This window comes from Halictus rubicundus, chromosome 6 (genome assembly GCF_050948215.1).
Source record: "Halictus rubicundus isolate RS-2024b chromosome 6, iyHalRubi1_principal, whole genome shotgun sequence".
Classification (NCBI taxonomy): Eukaryota; Metazoa; Arthropoda; class Insecta; order Hymenoptera; family Halictidae; genus Halictus; species Halictus rubicundus.
In genome coordinates, this window is record NC_135154.1 from 17,205,448 (window position 1) to 17,219,189 (window position 13,742).

The 13,742-nt window shown below is 43.1% G+C and overlaps 3 long non-coding RNA genes across 4 annotated transcripts; 1 reads left to right on the top strand and 2 right to left on the bottom strand.

Moving 5' to 3' along the window:
* Positions 1–1,714: 1,714 nt before the first annotated feature.
* Positions 1,715–3,303, bottom strand: LOC143354945 (uncharacterized). Of its 2 annotated transcripts, XR_013082426.1 has the most exons (3): positions 2,532–3,303; positions 2,338–2,460; positions 1,715–2,251 (listed from the first exon to the last, which is right to left on the bottom strand). It is a non-coding gene; the product is annotated as an uncharacterized LOC143354945 (long non-coding RNA). The 2 variants fall into 2 exon arrangements; XR_013082425.1 differs by having other exon boundaries at positions 2,338–3,303.
* Positions 3,304–7,637: 4,334 nt separating this feature from the next.
* Positions 7,638–8,665, bottom strand: LOC143354946 (uncharacterized). Its single transcript, XR_013082427.1, has 2 exons — positions 8,167–8,665; positions 7,638–8,091 (listed from the first exon to the last, which is right to left on the bottom strand). It is a non-coding gene; the product is annotated as an uncharacterized LOC143354946 (long non-coding RNA).
* Positions 8,666–10,094: 1,429 nt separating this feature from the next.
* LOC143354792 (uncharacterized) lies at positions 10,095–10,799 on the top strand. Its single transcript, XR_013082386.1, has 2 exons — positions 10,095–10,153; positions 10,363–10,799. It is a non-coding gene; the product is annotated as an uncharacterized LOC143354792 (long non-coding RNA).
* The last annotated feature ends 2,943 nt before the right edge of the window (positions 10,800–13,742 follow it).

The following is a 13,742-nucleotide window of genomic DNA, read 5'->3' on the forward strand; positions in this document are numbered from 1 at the left end:
TGTTGATGCGTTGCGTTAAGTGAATTTCTTTCAATTCGCGTGGAACCGAAATATCGAGCTTCTTAACGATTCCGAGACTTTTTAAACGATATTCTATAGTCGTATGCGAGACATTTAACCTGTCTGCAATCTCTCGGACAGTCATATGACGATCCGATTCAATAATGGCTTTCATTTGGTCATCATCAACTTCAGATGGTCGACCAGAACGTTGGTCGTCTTCAAGTGAGAAATTTCTAGAACGGAATTTTTTAAACCAATTCTGGCACGTGCGTTCTGTTAAGCAATCCACACCATAAACTTCACATACATCTTTGTGAGCCTCGGCAGCTTTTTTACCTCTACGGAAATAAAAATGCAATATGTGCCTATAATGTTCGTTTTTGCACTCCATGTTCATATTGACACAGAACTAACAATTTTAATCAAAATTACGTGTAATTTGCTTCAAAAGTAACCTAAAAGATGCAGTTATGAAATGTCAGAAGGAAAACAAACGCAACGTTAACAGAAATCAACCAAACAAAACATAAAACCACCTATTAGTGAAATGACTTTCTTGCCAACCTAATAGAAGGTTCTCGCTACAAGGGGCGGTTCAAATTCGTTGAATGTCCTCTGTATTGGCTTTCGCCGGGGTTCTAGGAGTTCTATGACGGTTGATTCGTTGAAAAATAGTATCGGTCCGGTCGGTTTCGCATCGCGGATCAGTTGGCGAGCGTCGCAAGGGGTGAAAGGGGGGCAACGAAGTATCGGATCGAGGTAAAGTGCGAAGTAGAGACGGCCCCTTATAATAGCGCGGCTCGTTGGGTGGTCCAGCAAGACCACCGTGGGTGGCCACTCACTAACACCGCCTCGATATTAAGCACAGCCACGTGTAACGTATACGTATTGCCGGTGATACAGCCACACGGCTGGAGGAGGCGCGTTTAACCGCAATATATCATTTTACTTAGCACCGAAGCGGAGAACTTCCACCCGGTGGCCCACCGACCGGCCAGGAACGTAACAAGTATGTTCCTTGTCAACTTTACAACGACAACTTTGCGGTATTTATGCGCGGGAAATAAGTTGCTTTCTGTCCTTCAAGGGCCACCAATACGACCGACTCTCCTCGCCGAGGGTGAACCAAGAATTTCGTCCGCGGTCTTTTCTCTTTCTTTCTTTCTTTCTCTCTCTCCCCCTCTCTTTCCCGTCCTTTGGCGCTGTTGGCTCGTCGCTTCTTTTTTCCGGTTTTTGTTCCTCACCTGGATACACTCTTGATGACGATGTAAGCGTTTTTTAACGAGGCCGTAAAGAGTTGCACAGGGGGAATTTGAATGCGTGCAAAGGAACGGAGAAAATATCTGCCGGAAGAGAAAATACCAATGAAATTGGGTCGGGAGGATCGGTTTCGGTTCTCAATTCGGTTCACTGATAAGTCAATTAACCTGTTACGGTTGCGAGTAGATTCTGCGTTTTTACACCGAAATTTCTGTAGCAATTTTGATAATATCAGATCATAAATCCATTTAATTTATTCACTGTTTGAGAAATTTTGTCCACTCTGTTGTAAATTCATAGGCTCTATAGTCTTAAATAGTGGCTTTTAAACTGTGGATTATTAAATACTTGTTGGAACAGCGAAAATATTAAACTGGGAATATCTCTTAGTACAATTTCAATCACTTGTTACACTTGTATAGAAGATATAAAAAGTATTTTCCGTTTTATAATATTTTTAGAACAACATCACGAGTCTTCGAGAACAACACCACGAGAATCGTTATTGGCGAATAAACATTGGAAAGAAAGAGTGAAATTTCGCTCTGTACACAAACGACCCAAATTGCCCAAGGGGGGTCAACTTCGTGCAGTTCTTCAAGATCTGACCTCGAAGTTAGGATTCAGAGTGAAAATAGACCCATGTATCTTATACGAAGACATCCATATTAGGCTCAATGTGGTCCACGTTGCCCACAAATTCGTTCGCAACACTCACCATCCCCGACTTCGTGAAATTCTTCGAGATCTTACCTCGAAGCTAGGATTCAGACTAAAAACACGGCTGTCCAAGATTTCTCTGGCATGAAGACATCAGACCTAGGCACCGCATAGCTCAGTTTCCCCGAAATCAGTTCGCAACACTGACCCGGTCGTTCCATTCACTGTGAAATCGCGGGTGGCGACTATCTTCGGAGGGATGTTCGGGATCGAAGAAGACGCCGGCGCTGCTCATTGACTCCGGGTTCGTCCTGCGTGGGGAGCCGTGCTGCTGTCGACGGACAATGAGATGAAAAATAACGTGCCGGACCGGGTCTGGGTTAAAGGCGTTCGTTGGGTTGCTCGCGTACAAACCTGCTCTATCTCTGTTTCTTTCTGATTTTCGCCCGGGCAGCCCTCCCTCACCCCGGATTCCGCTAAGTCAATTCCACGTTAAGGATACGGCAGAGGCGTCAGTCGACCTGGGTGGTCCCCGTCCTACGCAAACAGAGCGTACAAGCGCATACACGCTGGTTGAACAGGTAGTGCGCGCACGAAAATTTACTGACTTTCTGGATTTCGAGGGTCGAGGAGAGAAGACTGGCTCTTCTCGCAGGAGGAGGGCCACGGGGACGATGCTGTCCCAGAGAACTGCCACACCATTTCCTCTCCCTCTTCATGGCTCTTTCGCTTTTTCTTCATTGTGTTTTTATGTCCTCGACGATGGCCACCCTGCGGACCGCAGAACGCGCTCTTCCGTGTCTCTGTCTCTCCCTCTGTCTCTCGTTCTCTGTGCGTCTCCCTTGGAAGAGAGTGACATCGCGAACGGAAAACGTTCTCCGCGGATGCGTGGAAACAATGTCCCTGCTTTCGCTCCGATAACTTCGGCTAAACTGGTCCCGGTTTTGCTCGGGCGCGCGCGATTGTGCGGCTTATTTTATGGGGGCAGTTCATAATGGACCGTGCACGTTTCGTATGCCGCTCTAAAGAACGCCCCGGCATCGGAAATTCGACGCGGCTGAATCTGCCAACGGGGCACTGTTGTTTTTATGGCGCCAGGATCGCCAATTTATGGACAGCCACAAGTCGAATCTCTATTCCCGCAAAAAGTTTATGAACAATGGCCCGGTACGGCCGCTTAGCCGGTAATTTATAAGCAGCGCCGCGGCACGTACGATTGTTTGCAATCAGCGGAAATGCGAATTCGCGAACAAATGCTGGTGCACTCGGTTATTCTTATTGTACACTGTTCTTCGATGTCGAGGCATATCTTTTATTGGCCTTTGCTTTCAGTTAAAATAGCAAGCAGTTGAGTTATTATTATAATAACAAAAACACGGGATTTTCGTGTATTCTATTATTTAAAATTGTTACACTTCGTTAGTTTCCTTCGTTTGCTTATCAAGAAAGAGTTAAGCAGGGTGACTATCCTGAAGTGTATAAAAATAAGTAATGTTTCCGAATTTTTTTAGAGGTAATTACTGAATGAAAAATTCTCATTTTTGTTAGGTTTGAACATGGAACTTCATGTGTCCATTTTTTAAAATCATTATGATACAAAATGACGTTCTGTTTTGAAACTTTCCTTCCTGGGAATCGATTGTTGCAAAGAATTGGGCCTCGTGAAATAAAAAATTGCAGTTGATTTACCAACAAGAATGTATTATATACAAAATGTTCAATCATTGCAGAAATGGCAGCAGTTTGAAGTAGGTTGACGTTTTTACAAAAAAAAAGATCAACGGTAAAAGATCGTGGCGACTGTAAGGCGCCACTAAAAATTGCTGTATCATTATTCAAAATATTTTTTACATTATTAAAGTGTATAACACGAAAAAATATATAGAAGGGTAATTTTCTAGGTTGGAAGAAATGTTTTGTTTCGGAGTTAAAATAGCGTCGAGTGCAAAGGGTTAAATAATTGAGACACTGTAAAAATCGTATGCTACATTCTATGATATTTCATGTAGAATGTATTCTCCAATTTGGAGCAAAATCTAAATATGCTTTGAACCGTAACAAGTCTAATAACGAGTCTCTGTGTATAGTGTTACAACAAGCCTAATACCAAGTCTCTCCATACACTGCTATAATGTCCCTAATCATCAAAATTTTTTTAAATCGCTCCGATTCTAAGAAAAATAACAAGAAAAAAGATTCGCCTATCTTCACCAGTCAGGATGCTCCATCCCCTCAAGTGTTAAAACGATAAAGATAGTATCCTGTGGATCACAATCATTTTTCTATATGTAACTTAGCAATCGCCGGTTGTTACAAAATACCATAATGTTATAAATTATAATAAGTACAGATCCCTCTTCGATCACGAGCAAATAAAATCAACGTAAGCCAAGCAACTGAAAACGATCTCTCCCGAGTGTAGCGTGTCTTTAGATCATGATCAAGTTTACATGGGTTCCTAATAATTACTGTCCGCTAGTCACGCAGATCTATTTGCATTCTATAATACCGAACTATAACGAGCAGTGCTGGCGCGCACGGTTTGCCGTTAAATCAAAGAAAAATAACGGCTACAAAAAGAAACGAAGAAAGTCTTTCTCGCGGGTATCGCGTCTCGGGACCACCATCGAGCTCACCCGCAACAGACACATGAACCCATAGATACGCGTGCTTCCCTTCCCCCCATGGACACCGATGCCGTGCAACACATAAAACCGGGTAATTCTAATTCAAACAAAGTTATCGTCCGGCAGATATATATATTTGATTCTTTCCTGATTTACATAGGGGCCGAGCTCGGTAGCGAGACAACCTCGTCGGGTCGAGTGGGACCCGGGCGGGCTCCCAGTTTGACAATAATTCTTCCCTGCGGAAATTAGAAACGCCGCTTAACGCCACAGAGTTTCCCTTTTTCCAAATACACTTTGGAAATGGACCGGAGAATGACGCCCCGCCGCGCGAAAAATCGGATGCCAAAGGCGAAACCCGACCTTTTTCAAAAAAAAAAAAAAAAAAGAAAGAAACTCTGAAACCATTCCGCACCGAAATCGCGTTTCAAGCTCTCGTTTGGCACGAGCGACCCGAGAGCTTTGAACCGTGTGCACACATGGTGTCGAATTCTCGTTGTTTTCGTTAAACCTGTTGCACTACACGCTTCCACGTTCGTTTTCGTCTCGAATTCTGTAGCCTGAACTCTGCTCGTCTCTGCACATTCGTTTTCGTCGCGACACATTCGCGGAAAACGAGTACCGTCGTGACTAATACAATTGAAAAGAGTTAAGCGATCAATTGTGTCTTTGGAGCTTCGGTCCCATTGTATAAATTATTTTGATTTCACAAAATTTTTGGGAGGGATGTGTCAGTCAATGTGTCAGCAGATTTTTGCAAAATTGCCAGATACGGAAACAACATAGTCTCCTTTTCGCATTAATCGATTGAAAACAATGCAACAATATTTCTAAATTCTTTCAGTGTTCTTACCGTTCTGCACTTGATCTACGCGTTTTACGCGCTTATGAAGAAATTTGCAGAGTGAAACATACAACAGTGATAGACAAATCTAAGAATTTTGTTTTGAATGCATTCAAATGATTGATTCACTGTTTGCTTCCCATAATCGGCGCAGAATACTTTTATTCTGCACAAAGATCTAGTAACGAGACTCCGAGAGAACCGAGAGATGAAGCGAATTAATTCGTCAAGGTACCAGACGTGGAAATATTCATTTTCACGAGGTGCCCGTCCCGTTTCATTTTTCAAATTTTACAGGCCGCCCGTAGAAAGAGCTCCGCCCACCGTGCGAAATAGCAAAGAAAAATGAATGCTGGAAGATCACAAGCGTATACATAGTGAAACGAAATAGCGTGAACCTCGGATTATCTGTTACACCCTCGTCAAGTTGTCCCGTGTAGCCTTCAAGATTCGACCTGATAAGAATTTTCATGCTACGATAAGTATCTCGTTAATAAAAGCTTTACACGTCCGAAAAGGCCAGTGAACTGTACCGGGGATCTTGGTGATGATTCGAGCTTCGTAATGGAGCCATTTCGGCGTGAAAATGGAAATTAAGGAACCGGGTAACGATCTTGAATGTAGCACTATTAAACAGCGAAGCATAAATATAATTCTTCGAAAATTTTATCTTTTTCCTGTAGGTACGAAAATGTGTAATTTATTGCTCTGCGAACGACTGTCAAATATTCTCTGTATATTCTGGTTAATTAATGGCTCTTTTTGAGGGTACTTAATTTTCTATAAAAAGCAATTCCAAAACTGAAAGATACCAATCCAGTCTTTTACGAACATAAGGATATGTTGAAAGAATTTAAAATAAATTCTACAACACAAATCCGGTATCCGAATGTCAATCTGCATGTAATCGAGATTTTATTTAATGCTGTATTTATCAGAAATCTAGTACTGGGCTTCTGAAGCATTGTATTGAATCAAAAGGAAGATAATTTTTTAAATGACAGCCTCGGAAGAAAATATTATAATAATCGGAGTTAACTTACTAAACCAACACTATTACTAGAACTATTACTAAAATAAATATTTTTTTACGGCTAGAATTACAAGAGCCGCCAAAATTGCAGGTTTAAAATTTTATAATTTATCAAGAATGTATTAAATGATTTAAATTAAATAGAGTGATGTAAAATAGTTGATTCTAGAGGTTCGTAGATCCAGTATAAAATGAAGTGCTCATTTTTGTGGGATGTTTGAGCGTCCAGTGATGAATGCGTTAATTAATTGACGGTAGTACGAGGGTAGTAAAAAAGACCAACGAGTCATCCACCGTGGATTTACGATCCCGATTGACAGTGACCACGAGGATGAGATCCGGTGGCCTTGGTCGGTTCGCACTCTGACCATATCGCTTTTCGTCATGTCCAGCGGAGTGTCTACGGGACCTCCAACGTCGTTGCAATTAGTAAGTCGGACATCCTTCTCCCTCGTTCTTCCTCTTCTATTCACCTTTACATTTTGCCTTTCCCTTGGGTGTTGCTCCACTTCTCTGTCTCTCGTCCCGTTCCTCTTCCTCTCCGTCTCTTTCCAGCCTGTCTGCATTCTTAATCCCACCAAATCGCTTTTAGTAGACAAATTTGTTCGTGCGTCTCAACGAGCCAACATTTTTGGACAACTGAGCGTCATTAGCTGTCACTTTAATGCTCTCTTTCTTATGTTTCGAACGAATGAATTTAAATATATTATTCTCAATATTTCAGCTTGTATTGAAACGCCTCCTCGAAATAATGGGGACGGTAATTAATAACCCATCACATTATACATGATATACTATGTAATTACTGAAATAAGTTTCGAAAAAAAAAAAGATGTTCCGCGAGAGTGGGAAGCCGCTCTGAGTTATTCTGATTCGTTTCTCGTATTTTTATTCCTTTTCTGATCGTAGAACACGCTTTCTCTTCTAACTTCCTCCATTTTTCTTGCCGTCAACACTTGGCCATTTCTCGTTCACCTTTTAGATCCTTTAATTTACTGCCTACGATCTCGGGGATACAAATGAACCCCTTCCCACGTGTTCATTAATAATTTTTACCTACCCAACAAATTCATTCTATGTACAAATGCAACTGTCGGAATAAAAGAGATGATACGATTGGAAAACTAATGCATACATAAATTCTGAAAATACTGTCGACAAAGATGTACTTCCCGAAAAACAAAAGAACCTCTTCTTGTTCACTATTTTACGCATGATGGTGTAAAAATTGAAGGAGCAATAGACATTCTATAAATACTTTCATAATTCCCGATGGATCCCGAGTACGCCGCCATGTTGGATCATTTCCGAGCGCACAGGTATCGCTAACAAACTTGTCACAATCGGAACAAGATGACCAAAGGGAATGGAAGCAGTGTCAGAATGGAAGGCGCAAAGAATCCGCCGAGTCAACGAAGATAATAAATTCCTCGGCCGGAATTCATAGTGGGTCGTTCGAAGACCGGAAGTCGATGTCTTTCCCGCGGCCTTTCGGCGCCGTGCTGGAAACAATGTGAAGGTATCGTAGATAATCCATCGGCGAAAGCACCAGTAGCCCCAGCCGTAGATGCAGATAGCCGTGGGTTACGATCTTCTTGTTCCTCTTCTATCTCCTCCCCTTCGTCTATCTCTTTTCTGCCCACTTGCCGTCGACGTGGGCATATCTGCGGGGAAGAATAACGATTCGCCTCGTTACAATGGTAAAGGACGATCCACTCTTCAGCACGATGTTCTCGTACCTACTGCGATCGCCGACATTAGTCATCTCTGGGCCGGGCTTAACGATCTTGTCCGACAATGTTGCGAGATGGAAAATTGAACGGCCGGAAACGGGGCTGAGGATAACGACAGTGCGCGGATTCGGGTTCATTCAGGACTGGTTCGCTCGTCCTTCCGGCAGATCAACCATTCTTACATTTCAGTTTTGATTCAGAATCTGATTCAAGAAAAATCACGGACCTCGTAGATCAGCAGGTGTAATTGATGTGTACGTAATGGCGTAATTGATTCGCTTTGCGTATTACAATTTACGTTTGCAAGGGAATATTAACAGTTATTGTCTATACATTAATCCTTCACTGACGAGACTGCGGATTTTGTCGAATTTAAGATTGAAGTTTGAGAATGTCAGTACACTATTTTCAGCTTACCAAAATGATTAAATAAACAGTGAAGCTTATGGCTCCTGTTTCTTGCAAATGACGCAGACAATTTTTATTTTACGTGAAGATCCGCAGTCTAATATTTGTTTAATCAACTGCTGTTTGTAATAACAGAGAAAGGATTCGTCCGTAAACAGCTCCAATACGGAAAGGTTGCATGGTCCCAGGTAAGCAAAGTGTTATCGCTAATTTGCACTGTCATTTGTTTAATCTCCCGCGACCGAAAGTGCCATAAAAGAATATTACCGTCCACCGAATCCAATTTAAATCGCTTTCGCTATCAGCAGGGAAAACAGTGGTCCGTTGCTATCGGCAGAGGAGTGAAAAAGAGAGCTTTTCGAGCGTAATTGCGTGCAATCGTCGGCAGTGACGTACCGCACGACTATGTCGTTTTACGAGCACGGTGAACAGAAGTCGTATAGCGTAGAAGATAACGCGCGGATAGCCGTGGGTACGATCTTAATAGAAGTTTCGCCATGATCCGCCCACCCGTCTAATAAATACATAGGCCATTAAACGGCAGTCACTCGCGGTATCTTCGGGTTTAATAGCGCTCGGCGTTGAATTCGTCCGGTTGTTGCGAGTACAGATAGCAACTGGTAGGCCGGTAATCGGTGATAGCCAGCTGCGGTATCGACGGGGGACCTTACTTTTCGATGGTATCTGCGAAATAGAAACAAACGAACGGACGCATGGACGGACGGACGTGTATGCCGCATTCCGTGTTTATTATTTTGCCGGTGGGTGGTCCGAAGAAGTCTAGAGCCGTCTTGGTGGCCGATAGCATCTCTCTTGCGTCTCTCATGTGCACGCACCGTTGAACGCACGGCCGACGCAGTGAACGAACGTGGCGCACCGAGTCGTCTTGCGTAAGGAAGTAGTCGACTTCTCTCCTCTCTTTCTCACTCCCTCTCACTCTCTCTCTCTCTCTCTCTCTCTCTCTCTTCCCCTTCGCCCATTCTCTCCATTCTCCCCTTCTCATCAGATCCTCGTTCCTTCACGGACCTTCGATTCTCTTCTCTCCTCCTTTGTCCACCACCCGGCTCGTTACCTCACCCATTTCTTCGCCAGAAACTATCCTCCACAGTTGCTTTTTCATTCGCTTTTTTTACTAGATACCATTTTCTCTCTCTCTCTCTCTCTCTCTCTCTGTCTCTTTCGTTTTTCTCTGACTTTCTTCACGTGGTAGTATGTGATGCTGATTTTTATATATTTTTTTAACTGACTTTATGTCCTCTCTCATCTATTTTTGTTATATTACATTCTTATTTGGCCTTTTGACTTTCTTCCTCGTTATCCATAGCCTCTATTTCTTTCGCTGTTTTATGTTTACCAGTTCCTTCGTCCTTTAGTATTCTTAGACGAATCAATCTAAAAGATACAATCCAATTAAAAAAAAATCAACTCAACAGAATCAATACAAAAGGATCAATTGAAGAGTTATCAATTAAAAAATTGAACAGTTTCAGTTCAATACTTACTGCCTCAATTTCTTGGTACCAAACCGCAGATCTCCAACACAAAATAAAAGTTATCTGCACGAATTACAGGAAACATTGGATAAGTAAGAACCGTGTTCCTTCTGTTACTAATTTTAATAAAACGCGGATGCTCCCGTAGATTTGTATCATAATAAAATCGCTAATAAAAACCAGCGTGTAATTACTTCGAATAGATTAAAAATCGTGTGAAATGTAAAGCTTTCGATTGCAATTTATCGAGGGAGCGCAGTCGGGCAAAGAATTAAAGATAAAATTTCGCCGGGAATTACAGCGAAACGAGTGGCCGGGAGCGGTTAATTAATTGCGAGCCGACTTCATTGAGGCTTGGGGGCCGCGGCCGCGATACGAGCGCAGTGCAGCGCAGCGCAGCGCGGCGCGGCGATGCCTGGGACGATGCAACCCGAGCTACAGAGGTGTATATTGTGGAAAATAGATCCACAGGGGACTCTCGCTCTGTCTCGTGGCGGGCAGCCGCTTGCTCTGTTTCAGCCTCGGCACTCACCACCGGCTATCTCGCTCTCGCACTCATTAAGCCGATGCAGCGTCGGCGAAGATCAAAGCCCGTCTTCTACGGAGGACCGCTTAATACTGGGTGGCGAGCTAAGAGTGTCGTAAAAATTATTAACGGTCCCTCCGCACGCTGTGCCTTATCGCCGGATCGGCAACTACAGTTGGGTGCATTCGTCGAACCTGCCACCACAATATTCAATGACATTTCCTTTCGGTCGTCTTGTTGTGACCATTTCCAGATCCGTTTTCACCATTTCCCGAAAAGGAGTCTCCTTCGTGTTACAGAAGAAACGTGTTCGGTAGCTAGCATGATAAAAATGGTAAAACGGAATGACCAACAAAAATTCTTGTCGGGACTCTTAAAGTTGCCAGACTTGTCTACAGACACTTAATATAACTTTTGTACTGTACACGCGATAATAATTTATATTTTGAATGGAGTTGATTGTAGCAATCATATACTATCCATTTTGATCACAGTGCCCTTTCTCTTTATTTTTGTAGTGCTACATTACCACTTTCATAAGCTGTTCTATTTGCTACCTTCAATCAAGCCGTTCATCTTGAAAAATTATTTGAAATTCCTTCATAAGTGTACCGATTCTATTTCTAAAATGTTTGGTAACTTCGTTAAAACGTTCAATGGAGTTGAGTTCAAGAGACTTCATCGATCAACATCAAGCAACCAAGGAAGCTGCAGTTGGGTACACAGATTGACGCATAATCAAAATGAAATGGAGAAAGGCAGCAAAAATGTCTCTTCATATAACGCAATAGAGTAATTCATCGTAATCCAATTGATTATTCTAAAGAACCTCTAAAAGTGTCTTACTGAAACTTACTTTCAAACATCCTTCATCGAACTCACGGTGCTCGACGGTCGACCGTTAGCTTCGCGAATAAAATGCAACTGACTGTCGGAGCCCGTGAAAATTCTGCGTACACATACTTGGTTATTTCGCAAGAGGCGGAACTGGCCACCCGTTTTATTTCCCTGGCGACGCCGCCGCTGCCTGCATGGCACTCGGACATTAAGTTACGCAAACAATGAATGTCGAGGCCCGTTTATGCGATCCCCGGGCCAGGAAGAGATATCAGTGGTCGCAATTTGCTGGGCGATTTCGAATTTTTATAGTCGCATAATTTTTTACAGTGTTCTCGAGGCTGAGGTACCGCTTCTTCTTCTTCCTCGCCTTCTACCGTTGCTATCTCAATCCGGTCGTGGTCAATGAGAGAGCCGGGGCCCCGGTGAATCGACGAGAGAGTAGAATAAAGACACGCGCCGGCGACGGAATCGAAAATTGTCTCGTATTCGGTTGGAACAGGGTGTCGGGGCTCGGTATCGCCATGGGTGGTCGCGTATTTACACATTACCTCTTTCGATCTGCCAGTTTGTCTCGCTCTCTCTTTCTTATTTAATTTTCTTCGCCGGTTCTCCCTTCTCTGTCTCTCCCTCTCTCTCTCTGTCAGCTCAACCGAAGCCCCTTTCTTTGTCTTTTGCCTTTCTTCTCTTCGCGGTCTCTCTCTCTCTCTCTCTCTTCGTCTTTCTTTTCACGCCGTTCCTCGCCGCACGTCATACACGTGAGCACGAATATCGAGTGCGTGTGAGAGGCTCGTACGTGTACGCACGCACACGCGTGCTCCTCGCCGCACGGAAGTGGTGTACGACGCCTAATGAAGTCGCATCGTTATGCAGATATTATGAAGACAGGTTAATAAGTTAATTGTCCGGTGTAACGCTCTTCCCCGTGGCTTAATGAACGTATTCAGAACGGTCGCGCCTTTCTCTTCGGCCGATCAGGTACCCTAAGCGGCTGCGACGTGGTGTCCTTTAACTCTGCCGGATCATGCGGTTAATTCGATCGCGGAGTGAAATGTGGGACTTAATTGCTTTGTACTCGTGGTCGGCGTCCTCTTACCCTGATATCCTAAACAATGAAGGGGTCCAAGAACTGCTTGCTCCAAACGATGTGGGACAGATGAACGTCTTCATTCTGGCTAGGCAGAATATATTTGGTAGCATCGTCTTTCCATTTCTGCAAAGTATTCAAGAGAGATAATTGCAGCTACTGTAAAATCCTAGACAATGAAGGTGTCCAATAACTACTTGCTCTGGATGATGTGGGACAGAAAAGACACGTCTTTAACCTGGCTAGACGTACATATTTGGTAGCAACGACTCTCCTACCATTTCTGGACAGTGTGAAAGACAATGCTTGCAGCTACTCTTTCCTTACATCCTCTTCGGATAAAAGTGGAGCAGACTTCTGTCAGGAAAAATTGCATCTACGGCTCCCGTCTCCAAGGTGTCCAATAAAGATCTCAGCTCAGAACGACAAGGATCGCAGCTCTGAATGCGACTGTCTGAATAAGAGGAAACGGCGAGTGGTTCTGCGCAGCCGCCAATCAAATGCTAACCGATCGCGGAGTAGACGCATATAATCAATTATGTAGATTCGCGCGAGCGTGTGTTGCGACGACGCTGGCGACCGACGCATCAAACTCTCGCATTTCCGGTCGCGATTATTATTGGAGAGGTAGCAATTTCGATCACGGTGGACTCGCGGGACTACCGTGTTTACGTTCGGTAGATCGGTGGAGCCGTCGTCTTCTGTTCGTTTCCATCCGCACGTCAGTCTTCACTTTTCGGGCCTTTTCTATTAGGTTGTTGCATGTGAAATGTCCGATTTTAGAATACGAACCTTCTAAAACATTTCGACCGAGAACTGCTATTATAGTCTACAGGTTTATCATAAAATCTTTGAGGTACCAAGGTAATCCTTAACCCTTTGCACTCGGCACTATTTTCAATGTAAAATTGAAATTTTCTTCCGTCTTACAATATTTTCAATTTATTCAAACGAAACTGATCCGATTTCTACATATAGTATTTACATGTTTAGTAATCTATTGAATACAAATTTTGTAATGTAACAAATATTTTGTAATATTTTTTGTTAATTTCTTTGAAATAATTAGGTTGTTGCATAGGAAATGTCCGATTTTAGAATACGAACCTTCTAAAACGTTTCGACCGAGAACTGCTATTATAGTCTACAGGTTTATCATAAAATCTTTGAGGTACCAAGGTAATCCTTAACCCTTTGCACTCGGCACTATTTTCAATGTAAAATTGAAATT